Below are 13418 nucleotides of genomic sequence, written 5' to 3'. Positions count from 1 at the left end.
CCTCCCCCTCCCCTCCAGCACTCCTGGCCCCACCCATCCCATTTCCAGCACCCCCACCCGCCGCCATGGCCCAGGCAGACCCCTGTCCACCCCACGTATCCCCTCCCCTCCTCCCGGCCGCCGCGACTCGCTCACCACGATCCTGGCCATCATGGTGTCCTTGCAGCAGCGCGGCGCCAGGGTGTCCTCGCCCCTTTGGAGGGCGGCGAGGCAGGCGGGGGGGACGGCCAGGAGGAACCGCTGCAGGGCGGCTGGGCTCTGCACCCCAGAGAGAGTCTGTGAGCCTGGGGCCTGCCTGCCCCCCACGGACAGCTGCAGGGCTCAGGCCTCCCAGGAGTGGAGGTGGGAGCTGCCGGTTGTCCAAGCACCCACACTCCCCCCCCAACTGCTTCCTCAGGCTTGTGGGGGCCCAGCTGGTGCATGACAAGAGACCTCAGCTTGGGGGGCCCAGGTCATGCAGGAGAAGGGGCCCCAGGGGGATCCCCAGGGACAAGCCCCTCCCGGAGGGGGGGACGTGCTGGGAAGGGGCCGGACAATCTCGGGTCCCCCCCGTGTGGAGAAGGTTCCTACCGTGTCCCGGGTGTGGAGCTGCTCTTCAATATCATAGATGGCCCCTTCCTCCACCCGGGAGTCCATCCGCTCCTGGCAGAGCTCCGCCGAGGCGCAGGGGGGCTCTGTGCGGGAGGGAAGGGACCAGGGTGACTCCAGCGGCCAGCAGGGGTCACGCGCCCCCATGTCAGGGACCCAGGGCAGCTTGGGCCCCACACGCCCCTCGCAGGGACCCATCCCCCTTCCACCCTCACATCTGCCAACGCCCTCAGCAGAGCCCCCACCAGGAACAAGAGAGCCAAGCAGCAGCTCCCGCCCCCATCCATTGCCCTGGCTGCGGGGCAGACACTGGGGCTGCCCCCCCGTGTACTGGGTGAGCCCCTGGGCCCAGCATGTTCACGGCCCCTCACCTGGGTCTGAGCGGCTGCAGGAGGTGGCCCGGCTGCAGCTGGAGGCCCAGGCGCTGCTGCTCACTGAGCTGGACCCACAGCTGCAGGGGCTGGTGCGGAGAGGCTGGGGGCTCCCGGAGACTGGCAGGTCCCCGGGGGCCGGGCAGGGCGATGCCCCCTGGTGGTAATGGGGGCTGGGCTCCTGGGGCAGGTGTTTCTCTCCACAGAGGAGGCCCCAGAGCCACCCTACCCGGCTGCCCCGCTGGGCTGGGTCCCGCCTTCCCAGCCGCCTCTGGAGCCAGGTCCGGAGGGGCCTGGCCGGTGGGCGAGTCGCCCCGAGCTGGTGGGATTCAGCTTCCCCGCCCGCGGGGACGGAGGAGCTGCTTCCCACCGGCCCTGGGGCCATCTTCAGGGCTTTCCGGAACCACAGCCTGATGTGTTTGGCCATGCTGCAAATGAGGGGAGCAAAGGGGAGCTTGGGGCGCAGCCTGCAGAGCGAAATCCAGGGGTTCCAGCTCCCCAGAGCGACTGCCCCCAGCCCCCAAATGGCCCCTTGCTTATCGGCTCGGTCTTGCACAGGCACTTCTGGCCCTTGACCGAGGGCTGGGCCTGCCTGGAACCCAGCCGGCCCCGGGCGGGATCCAAACCCCTGGGGGCTCTTACCTTCTGCAAAACGCTGTCCGGATGTGGAACTCACAGAGGACAAAGCAACTGTGAGCAGGAGACGCACCAGAGCTAAAGCAACCGGGGGTCTCCAAAGTCCCCTGGGCCCGCCCCCCCCTTTTCTCAGCCTGAGATGTGGGTTCCTCTGTGAGGTCACCACCTCCCCACCTGCCCTTTGCCTGATCTGCTGAGGGCTGCCCAAAGCCCCTGTGAGGTCACTGCCCCCCCACCTCACCCTGCCAGGCAAATGTCCTGCCTCTGGCCACCCCTCTGGGAAGTTGGAGCCATTCCTAGGGGTCCCCCCCACTCCCTGACTGGGCATCCTGCAGCCAGCAGCTCCAGTAGCCCCATAGGCTGCTCCCTGCCCTACACTGCAGGCTTCTTGCACAAGAACTGTTTCACACCGGAGTTCTTGCGCAAAAGGTCTCGTGCAAGAGCACCTCCACCCTGCCATGTGCTTTTGCACAAGAGTGTCCATGGCATTGTGAACGCTTTCTCGTGCAAGAAAGCTCTGATGACCATTTTAGCCATAAAAGTGTCTTGCTCAAGAAGCCCCTGGTGCCCGTCCACGCTGCCTTCTTGCACAACAGCTCTTGCACAAAAGGGGCTTATTCCTCGTGGGGAGAGGAATAACTCCTGTGCAAGAAGCCCTCTTTTCTGATGCTTTACTGCAAATTTACTTGCACAAGAATTCACGTGCAGTGTAGACGCGCCACAAGTTTTTGCACAAGAACAGTTGTTCTTGAGCAAAATGCCTGCAGTGCAGACGTGGCCTTGGTGTCACCCAGCACTGGACTTCCTGGCCAGGAGCAAGAGTTAGAGCCTCCCACTCGCCCCGCTGCCTCTCACGGGCTCCCGTCCGGCCCCAGCCCTGGGCTTTGCCCTAGCGCATCCCAGCAAGGCCTCTGGCCTGCACTAGACCCATTGACATGTGGAGACTCCACCACTGCCCTGGGGCGCTTTTGTCTATGGGACTCGGACTCACAGCTGAGCATGGAGCCTGATTTCTCCCAGGACTTGGGCTCTTTCCTGGCCAGGCCCTGGAACTGGTTCCACCTTTGTCTGCCAGGGACCGATACTGTCTCTCCAGGGAGGCCCTGCAGTGCAGGCACCTTCCTTTCCCCCCTCGGGAGCAGTCATTGTTCTGCACCCCACAAAGCAGTGGGGGGCTCCTGGCTGCCCCAGCTCCAATCTCTGAGCTTCTCTCTCAACGGGGGCCAGGCCTGGAGGCTCTAGGCCCCCTGGGTATGTATTTCTACACTACCCCGCTAGTTTGAACTAGGGGGGTAATGTATGCATACCGAACTTGCTAATGAACCCCGGGATTTGAATTTCCCGGGCTTCATTAGCATAAAGCCGGCGCCGCCATTTTTAAAAGCCGGCTAGTGCGAACCCCTCCCATCATGCGTGGGGTCTCCTGGTACCGGAGGGAGGACGGGGGCAGACCAGGAAGGTTAATTTGATGTTGCAGCGGCAGGAAGAGGAGGGGTGGCGCAGAGGAGCTGTCAGTACATTATCCCAATACGCCATCCCAGTGCAGGCGTCGCACTCAGCTCTACCTGCGCTGAGCAGAAAGGGGGTCTAGGACACACACACAAGTAGCCCCAGAACCACGCAGGAGCAGAGTCGTTCTGCGAAAGGGAGAGGTTTATTGGGTCTGCGAGGGCGGCCGTAGGGGGGTGTCGTGTGTGTGCCACTCATCTCCGTCTGGGCAGCGGCACCGGTCGGGCTCAGAACTGGGCACAGGACCCGACCACGGCACCATCGATCTCCAGTGTATCGATCTGCTGGAAGCCGCGGCAGAGCTGAATTGCAGAACGGCTGCCCATTGGCAAAGACCTTGAAATGCTGGTTCCTGCAGCCGATGGAGAGGAACCCACTCCTCCTGGGGGGAGGAGCAGCCAAGAGAGGGACCCACTCAGACCGGTCTGGCAGCGTGACGTAGTGGAACCAGCGCTGCCTAGGTAGGCTTTTACCTCCCCCCAGTCTGCTTCTGAGACCGAGTTTCCCCCTCTGCCCCATGGGCTAACAACAAGGCACTTTACAAACATTCTCTGTGTCATCGGCATTGTATGAAGGGGGAAACTGAGGCATGGAGCGGCATCTGATTTATATAGCTCAAGCCAGTCCCCACCCCTCTCGGTCTGCAGGAAAAGAAGCCAAGTGCTCTTGTTCCCACTACTCCTCCATTCCCCTGCTTCCACCTGATGTCAAATACACAAAGCTCACTACTTCTTCTTTCCTGCACTTAAGCCAAGCAGATCAGGATGGGGAGGAGACATGAGGGAGCCCCCAGGCTCTTGCTCTTTCTCGCACATACACACACATATATTACTTTAGAAAATGCCAGGTGTGAGCTAGAGGAGAATCTCCATTAACTGTTAGCACTATAGGGCATATGATACATACATAAAGCATTTACAGTCCATCCAGCAGAGGGCAACAATACACCCCGCACACATGTAGCTCCCCCTCCTTTTCCAAATGCCCCAAGATTTAAACTACTGGAGACTACCCATTAGCTGCTAGTTGTATAGGAACTATGGGTATGTCTACACTACAAAGTTAATTCGAACTAACAGCCGTTAGTTGGAAGTAACTTTCATAGGTGCTACACATACAAACCGCTAGTTTGGACTTAATTCGAACTAGGTAAACTTCATTCTACCAGGAGTAACGCCAAATTCGAATTCAGTAGTTGGAATTAAGGGCTGTGTAGCCACTTAATTCGAAGTAGCTGGAGCCCAGCCCTCCCCAGGTTCCCCTGGTGGCTGCTCTGGGCCAAAGCAGGAAAACTCCTCTCCTCTCCCCAGCCCTGGGGCCCTTAAAGGGGTAGACTCTGGCCAGACGGCACTTGCCAGAGCCAGCCCTGCCAGCAGTCTCTGCCCCGAACCAGGGGCTGCAGGATGAGCCAGGCAGCCAGTGCCAGCGAGCCGTCCCCCCGCCCAGTCCCCCAGCACCCAGGGGCCAGCCAGGGGCCGTAGATGGCGCGCACCCTCCTGGTCTAGTGTGGAGGTCATGGACCTCATTGAGGTTTGGGGGCAGGGCCCCAGCGTCCATGATCTCTGTACTAGGAGGAGGAACGTGGCCGTCTACGGGCGCATAGCGGCCGCCATGGCCCGAAAGGGACACAGGCCACCCAGGAGCAGGCGAATCCTGGTGTTCTGGCTGTGGGGGAAAAAGACAGCCACAAGATGGCGTTTGGAGTCACACGGGCGAGTCGCCTGTCCAAGCGGGACCGAGTCCCTTCCAAAGAGAAACCATGGCAGCCATGCAAGTCCAAGGCTGCACAGGAAACCTCAGGAGCTGCGACTGGGGCTCAGTTCGCGCGGCCACGCTTCCCAGGGGAGGCATGAGACAGGCCCAGAGGTCTGCGCAGCAAACAGGCCCGCAGGAGGGAGGCGGCTAAGAACCCGCGCGGCTCGTGCGTTTCTCCCTCTCAGCTGGCGTAGAGGCGGGAGGGGAACGACACCTGCCCGGCTGGAGCTTTCGCGCTTGGGCTCCGGGCTTAAGCCCTGAGGCCAAGGCCCCGGCGCGGTTGCTGGGAGACGGGCTCCTGTGGCACGGCACGGCCCCTGAACCTTGCCGGCCACAAGGTGACCTCACCGAGGCCGAGAGGGATGGCTTGGAGGTGGCAAAAGGGAGCCCGCTAGCAAGCGCCAGGAGGCCGAGCGTAGCCACGTCCCCGGGTGGGCTCGAACCACCATCCTTTCGGTTAATAGCCGAACGCGCTGACCCATTGCGCCACAGAGACCTCAAAGGTGTTTCCGAAACGCTGCCTAGCAGCCTGCTCCTCTGCCTGGCCGTGCCAGTGCAGCCCAGGTGCTAGAGTGGATTGCGGGCAGTCTAGCCCAAAGGGAGCAGAGTGGCGCAGCGGAAGCGTGCTGGGCCCATAACCCAGAGGTCGATGGATCGAAACCATCCTCTGCTACGTGTGGGCCGGCCTCTTTTGACTCCGCGCCTTCACTCCAGGCTGCAAGTAGCTAAAGGCCAGGCCAGGATGCCGCCTGCGGGGAAGCTCTCGGCAGCCCCCCGCTTCCTGTGTGGGAGGCACGGAGGCCTCCTCTTCTGTCCTCAGGCAACAGGGCTTCCTCCTGCCCTTTTCCCACCCACAAGGGCCGCCGGGACCCGCTCAGGGAGCGCGCCAGGGAGGCTCTCCAGACGCTCGTGGAACAAAGCACTTCTGGACCACGCTACCCAGAGCCTTCATTCAGGCCTAGACAAAACGCCTAGACAGAGAGCTGCCACAGCATCAACACTGGCCTTGCTCTACTACTCCCAGGCACGCCAAACCCCTCACAAAGAGAACTTCTGCCTTCGCCATACTGCTCAACAACAGGACACGCGAGCAATTCCCTCCGACGCGCCGCTTCTCCCGCATCGCCACCACCCACGCTCTTTAGGCACACGCCGGCTGACCAAAACCCATCTCATCCCATCAAAAGCTTCTGCCCAGCCCAAGAGGACCAGCTACGTTCCCGGCTCAATTCATCCCTTACAGTCAGAGCCAAAAATCACCAGCTGACGGTCCTTCAGAATCCTCAATGGAAAGGGGGAGAGGGAATTGTGGGAGCACTCGCCACGGTCTCGGTTGAGGCTTGCAGCAGTCATGGAAGAGAGAGCTGGCTTCGGTCAAGTCTCGGGAGTACGGCCACGGCTTGGACGGGTCCTTCAGTCCTTGGCTCAGAGCTTCGGTTGGTAGCCCACATCCTCCCGAGGTAAAAAAGCAGGAGGGCTTTCCTTCCAGGGCCTTTTGCATCTTCTGCCGTGGGAGGCGAATCCTGGTGTTCTGGCTGTGGGGGAAAAAGACAGCCACAAGATGGCGTTTGGAGTCACACGGGCGAGTCGCCTGTCCAAGCGGGACCGAGTCCCTTCCAAAGAGAAACCATGGCAGCCATGCAAGTCCAAGGCTGCACAGGAAACCTCAGGAGCTGCGACTGGGGCTCAGTTCGCGCGGCCACGCTTCCCAGGGGAGGCATGAGACAGGCCCAGAGGTCTGCGCAGCAAACAGGCCCGCAGGAGGGAGGCGGCTAAGAACCCGCGCGGCTCGTGCGTTTCTCCCTCTCAGCTGGCGTAGAGGCGGGAGGGGAACGACACCTGCCCGGCTGGAGCTTTCGCGCTTGGGCTCGGGGCTTAAGCCCCGAGGTCGAGGCCCCGGCGCGGTTGCTGGGAGACGGGCTCCTGTGGCACGGCACGGCCCCTGAACCTTGCCGGCCACAAGGTGACCTCACCGAGGCCGAGAGGGATGGCTTGGAGGTGGCAAAAGGGAGCCCGCTAGCAAGCGCCAGGAGGCCGAGCGTAGCCACATCCCTGGGTGGGCTCGAACCACCATCCTTTCAGTTAACAGCCGAACGCGCTGACCCATTGCGCCACAGAGACCTCGAAGATCTTTCCGAAACGCTGCCTAGCAGCATGCTCCTCTGCCTGGCCGTGCCAGTGCAGCCCAGGTGCTAGAGTGGATTGCGGGCAGTCTAGCCCAAAGGGAGCAGAGTGGCGCAGCGGAAGCGTGCTGGGCCCATAACCCAGAGGTCGATGGATCGAAACCATCCTCTGCTACGTGTGGGCCGGCCTCTTTTGACTCCGCGCCTTCACTCCAGGCTGCAAGTAGCTAAAGGCCAGGCCAGGATGCCGCCTGCGGGGAAGCTCTCGGCAGCCCCCCGCTTCCTGTGTGGGAGGCACGGAGGCCTCCTCTTCTGTCCTCAGGCAACAGGGCTTCCTCCTGCCCTTTTCCCACCCACAAGGGCCGCCGGGACCCGCTCAGGGAGCGCGCCAGGGAGGCTCTCCAGACGCTCGTGGAACAAAGCACTTCTGGACCACGCTACCCAGAGCCTTCATTCAGGCCTAGACAAAGAGCTGCCACAGCATCAACACTGGCCTTGCTCTACTACTCCCAGGCACGCCAAACCCCTCACAAAGAGAACTTCTGCCTTCGCCATACTGCTCAACAACAGGACACGCGAGCAATTCCCTCCGACGCGCCGCTTCTCCCGCATCGCCACCACCCACGCTCTTTAGGCACACGCCGGCTGACCAAAACCCATCTCATCCCATCAAAAGCTTCTGCCCAGCCCAAGAGGACCAGCTACGTTCCCGGCTCAATTCATCCCTTACAGTCAGAGCCAAAAATCACCAGCTGGCGGTCCTTCAGAATCCTCAGTGGAAAGGGGGAGAGGGAATTGTGGGAGCACTCGCCACGGTCTCGGTTGAGGCTTGCAGCAGTCATGGAAGAGAGAGCTGGCTTTGGTCAAGTCTCGGGAGTACGGCCACGGCTTGGACGGGTCCTTCAGTCCTTGGCTCAGAGCTTCGGTTGGTAGCCCACATCCTCCCGAGGTAAAAAAGCAGGAGGGCTTTCCTTCCAGGGCCTTTTGCATCTTCTGCCGTGGGAGCACCTGAAAGTAAAACAGCTGCGGCAGGCGTACGCCATGGCCACCAGGGGCGGCGCCGCAGCAGGGGTGCCACCTGCCCCTACTTCCCTGCCCTCGACCGACTCTTGGGGGGCGGGGCGGTCCGTGCCAGCCCGGGAGGCAGCGAGCCGGGACTGGAGGGCCCTGACCTGGGCACACCGGAGGGGCCACCACAAGGAGTTCCAGCACTGGAGTCGGCAGGGTCATCCAGGGAGACCGTACCGGGGAAGTAGTTCCAATTAAGTAGTTCGGGGGAGGAGGCGGGAGGGAGACCAGGGACCGCGCACGTGGGCCATGCCTCCCACGGATCACACAGACACCTGTGCACGTGCAAGCACATGCCATGCCACGCTCCAGCTGCGTGACACCCAGGGGCCGTGGCCCAATAGGCACATGCATGTCTGAAGAGACCTGACATGCTCCTGACCCTGGGGCGGTACCACAACTTCACGAGTTTTGCTTACAACACACCTGTTGATACAACCTAGAATCATATTTGCTTTTTTTGCAACAGCATCACACTGTTGACTCATATTCAACTTGTGGTCCACTGTGACCCCTAGATCTCTTTCCACCATGCTCCTTCCTAGACAGTCGCATCCCATCTTGTATGTATGGAACTGATTGTTCCTTCCTAAGTGGAGCACTTTGCATTTCTCTTTATTAAACCTCATCCTGTTTTCCTCTGACCATTTCACTAACTTGCTAAGGTCATTTTGAATTATGTCCCTCTCCTCCAAAGAAGTTGCAACCCCACCCAGTTTGGTATCATCTGCAAACTTAATAAGCGTACTCTCTATCCCAATATCTACATCATTGATGAAGATATTGAACAGTACGGGTCCCAAAACAGACCCTTGAGGAACTCCACTTGTTATCCCTTTCCAGCAGGATTTAGAACCGTTAACAACAACTCTCTGACTACGGTTATCCAGCCAATTATGCACCCACCTTATCGTGGCCCTATCTAAGTTATATTTGCCTAGTTTATCAATAAGAATATCATGCGAGACCGTATCAAATGCCTTACTAAAGTCTAGGTATATGACATCCACCGCTTCTCCCTTATCCACAAGGCTCGTTATCCTATCAAAGAAAGCTATCAGATTAGTTTGGCATGACTTGTTCTTCACAAACCCATGCTGGCTATTCCCTATCACTTTATTACCTTCCAAGTGTTTGCATATGATTTCCTTAATTACCTGCTCCATTATCTTCCCTGGGACAGACGTTAAACTGACCGGTCTGTAGTTTCCTGGGTTGTTCTTATTCCCCTTTTTATAGATGGGCACAATATTTGCCCTTTTCCAGTCTTCTGGAATCTCCCCTGTCTGCCATGATTTTTCAAAAATCATAGCTAAAGGCTCAGATAGCTCCTCTATCAGCTCCTTGAGTATCCTGGGATGCATTTCATCAGGACCTGGTGAACAGTGGGATGGGGAATGTGGGAGTATGGGGAGCTCAGGGCGGGGGATGAGGAGTGTGAGGATGTGGGGGAGCTCAGGGCAGGGGGTGGGGAGTGTGGGAGGATGGGGAGCTCAGGGAAGGGGTATGGTGGAGCTCAGGACAGGGGGCTGGGGAGTGTATGGGTGTGGGGAGCTCAGGGCAGGGAGTCCAGGAGTGAGGGGGGGCATAGTGCAGGGATTGTGGTGCAGGAGTCAGGGGTAGGTGGGGGGGGGGGTGTTTGGAGGCTCAGGGCAGGGGACTGGGAGTGCAGCCACTACACTACTTGGCCACCAGATCCCTGGAGTACACTGTGGCTGCGCAGCCCAGCGTGCTGACAGCACCCAAAGCCCCGCCCCCAGCCCGCCAGGCTTAGTGGGGCACCCCAGAGCGGCTTCCTATCGCCCTTGTCTAGCACAACATGGACAGTTGTTTCCCACTACCGTGATCTCCTGGGAGACTGAGACACCATTCTGCCAGGACGGCCCAAGCTGCTGAGGGAAATTGCCCCTCACCATCCCGTCTGTCCAGGTCCCTCTGCCTCTGGGTTTGTTCTTCAAGGGCCAGACGCGTGGGGCTGGGACTGTCCTTGTTCTGTGTTTGCAGAGTGCCCAGCAGAATGGCTACTGCTTCACCCCTGGCCTAGAAATAACCAGAACAGGCAGTTTGGGGAGGGAAGAACCAGGGAAGGGAAGGTTTGGGGCCGGGGGCTAAGAGGCGGGGCTGGGAGGCAGGGCTGGGGTGGAGATGCAGATGTAGGGAGTTGGGGTGGAGGCTGGAAGAAATGGAACTCAAGGAGCTGGAAGGGTTGGTGAAGGATGGAGTAAAGGGAGGGGGGCCAGTCTACAGGACATGGAGGTGCCAGCCACAGGAGGGAGGAAGAGACGTTTGTTTGACAGGACCCCAGGGATTTGGGAGCGAGGAACAGTGGGAGGGGAGTGGGAAACATTTGGGGAGAGGAACCTTTGGGAGACCTGGTGGTGAGGAGGGCGGCAGTCAATGGGAGAGGAGACAAAAAGGAGCAGGTGCTGCCTGGGTCCAAGGAGGTGGGGAGAGATGGGGTCTGGGTGTCACGAGTACCAGAGTTAGCTGCACCTCCGTCCTACTCCCTACCTGGTATCTCTGCCCCCTCCCTCCCGAACTTTCCTTCTGCATGTCTCTGGGCCTCTCTGTCAGTGCCAGAGGGGATCCCTTCCCCCCCCCCATGGCTGGATTCTTCCCTTCCCGAGACATGCAGTCACCATCTCAGTGGGGTGGGAGCCCTTTGATGCTTCGCCTGCGTGTTCCCAGCCGAGAAGGGGCGGCTAATCCCGCAGAAGCAGAGCCCTGCACTTTTGAGTACCTGGACCCAGGGTTTTGCTGCTTTATAGCGGGTGGGGTTAAAATAACGGAACGTCTCTTGTCCCACCAATCCCCCAGGACTCACCCCTCTTCTCTGCATTGCGCAGCGTCCGGGGGATACCGCCCCGCGGGGACACTCATGCCCGTGTCCAAGGGGCTGTCCCGTAGCCTATGTCAGTGTGAAAAGCATTAAAGGACCCTGCCCCAGAGGGAGAGCGTCTCTGGGAGCGTTGTCCCGGGATGACTGCAGTGCTTTGTCCACACCAGAGTAGTGAGAGGCAGCCGCAGCCAGGGTTGCCAGATGGTCAATAAAAATACCATAGAAATGTAGCCGTGTTAGTCTGGGGTAGTTGAAGCAAAATGCAGGACAATGTAGTCTTTAAAGTGCTACATTGTCCTGCATTTTGCTTCAATAAAAATACCAGACATACTTGCCATTGCATCACAACCTAGAGTACATCTTATTTAGAAAACTGAGATATTTTCTCAATTTATCTCCTGGACAGAAAGCTCAAATACTGGACTGTCCGGTTCAAACGGGACACCTGGCAACCCTAGCCGCAGCCCCTGCCCAGAAAAGCTCCCAAGCTAAGCACCTGGGGGATTTAGGAGCACCAAGGAGTGGGCACAAAGCACAGTCACACACTTGTGCTGCCAACTCCCTTAGGGCTTTGAAAATGCTCCCCTTAGACGAGTTAGAATCAGTGTCCCCGTTTCACACACGGGGGCTGAGGCCCACTCAGGGGAGTGGCAGGGCCAAGGGCTCTGCAGCAGACCTGGGACTTGAACCTCAGTCTCCCAGAAGTTCCACAACCAGCCCGCTCTGCTTTGCTAAAGGAGCAGGCGGGACTGTTTGTGCAGGAGGAGGAGCTGGGCTGGCTGGCTGGCTGGCTGGGGCAGGCCACAGCAGGGCTCAGCCCTTGGCCTGGCTGAGAGCGAGGAGAGGCCTGCAGGCTGAGGGGCAGTGTGACGGACTGGGCCGTGTCTGGGCACAGCTGAGGGCGTCTTCTCAGGGCGAATTGCTCAAATCCGGGGCTCCTTACAGCCCCCAGACTGGTGACCTCTCCACACAGGCCACAAACCAGTCCCACAGAGCGCTTCAGCTGCCTGCCTGAAGCCTCACGAGCAAAACCCCTCCGGCACCCCAGCAATATCCATGCCCCCGATGGCCCCGGGCCTCATACACCGGTGGGGGTCCTAGCACCCAATCCCACCTACCCCGAACAAGTTCTGTCTGGTCCCAAGAAACCAGCCACAGATCCCTGGTCAATTTACCCTCTGGATCTTACCCACAAATCATGCTGAGCCAATCCTTTAGCATCTAACACCTAAAGGTTTATTATTACAATAAAGAAAAGCATGAGAGTAAGGTTGTTAAAGGAATAGTATGTTACATGCACCGAATCTCCCAGTTCTCGATGCAGCCTCTAGCAGAGATGTTACAGCTGCTGGTTTAAGAGTTCTTGTTGCACATCCTAGGGTCAGGATGGGTTCACAGGTCTCTCGGGCTCTTCGATCCCTGCAATGCTGCCTCTGGGATGAAGTGCTGAGCTGAGAACCAAGATGGCATCGACCACATGGCCTATTTATCCCTCCTTCCTGGCCTCTTCTTGGCTGCAGGAGATCACCTGGTCCTCAGCCTCTCTCTGCTGGCCGCTCTTAGGTGTCCGCCCTCATGCTTTAGGTGTGTCCTTGGCCCATTCAGTGCCATTGTCCCACAGGGCCTCGCTAATTAGCATGTCCACAGGCCGGGCTCTGCCCAATGCTCAACCACATGCAGAGAAATATTCAGGATCCACACAGACTACAGATTCCTAACTACACACACAGACGTTATACAACCACATAAATAGCTTACATAGGACTATCAGATAATAAGCTTCTATTCAGCACCCCACATGGCCCCCTTTTCTACCATTTTCTGGGGCCAACACCCCCACCTATGGGTGCAGCAGTGATCTGGCTGCTCCCCTCAAGATCCAGTAATGTGACAGGCAGTGACTGGAGGAGCTGCCTGGGCATAGACTGTAACCCAGGGGCCCACAGTGCAGCAATCATCAGCAGTGTCTGTGTCTCCCCAGCCCCCATTCAGAGCTGAGTACAGGTACCTCCCCAGCCCCCTCCCCACCCCCGTCTCCTGCTCACAGCAGGTCAATAGGGTTCTCCCATTCTTGGGCCTCTGGTTCCCATGCAGCTGCTCCCAACAGGAGTCCCTTGCAGCCCGGCAGGCTGGGGCAGGCCCCATCTCTCCAGCACCAAGGTGATGACGGATACAGACACCAGGAGGAGCGAGACGAGGGTGCAGCCAATGGCCTAGCGGGCAGGAGATGTGGCCGGCCCTGCAAATGGAAAGGACCTGGTGACAGTCGGGTGCAAAGTGGCAAATGGCTCTGCAGTGCCAGCACTAGGCACAGAGCAGCTGCCGTGTAGAGACCTTGGGTGAGTGCCCAGAGGGCTAGATCTACAGGGGATCATGCTGCAGGGGGCATGTTCCCCCGACAGGAGGCCGAAGTGACAGAGGCTGTTGGGGACTCTCCTCCCTTTGCCCAGGTGGTGTTGGAGGAGCAGGGAAGGACCCAGGTTTGCTCAGGCTGCACCAGGACTTGGTGCAAAGGCCTGACAGGAGCCA

At 59.1% G+C, this 13418-nt stretch overlaps 2 non-coding genes across 2 annotated transcripts; both read right to left on the bottom strand.

Moving 5' to 3' along the window:
• Positions 1-5281: 5281 nt before the first annotated feature.
• On the bottom strand, positions 5282-5355 carry TRNAN-AUU (transfer RNA asparagine (anticodon AUU)). The gene has a single exon. It is a non-coding gene; the product is annotated as a tRNA-Asn (tRNA).
• Positions 5356-6906: 1551 nt separating this feature from the next.
• Positions 6907-6980, bottom strand: TRNAN-GUU (transfer RNA asparagine (anticodon GUU)). Its single transcript has one exon. It is a non-coding gene; the product is annotated as a tRNA-Asn (tRNA).
• Positions 6981-13418: the final 6438 nt, after the last annotated feature.

This window comes from Pelodiscus sinensis, chromosome 26 (assembly GCF_052426305.1).
Source record: "Pelodiscus sinensis isolate ZL-2025 chromosome 26, ASM5242630v1, whole genome shotgun sequence".
NCBI classification, from domain to species: Eukaryota; Metazoa; Chordata; order Testudines; family Trionychidae; genus Pelodiscus; species Pelodiscus sinensis.
Note: the sequence above shows the minus strand (reverse complement) of the source record. Positions and strands in the feature narration are given on the sequence as shown.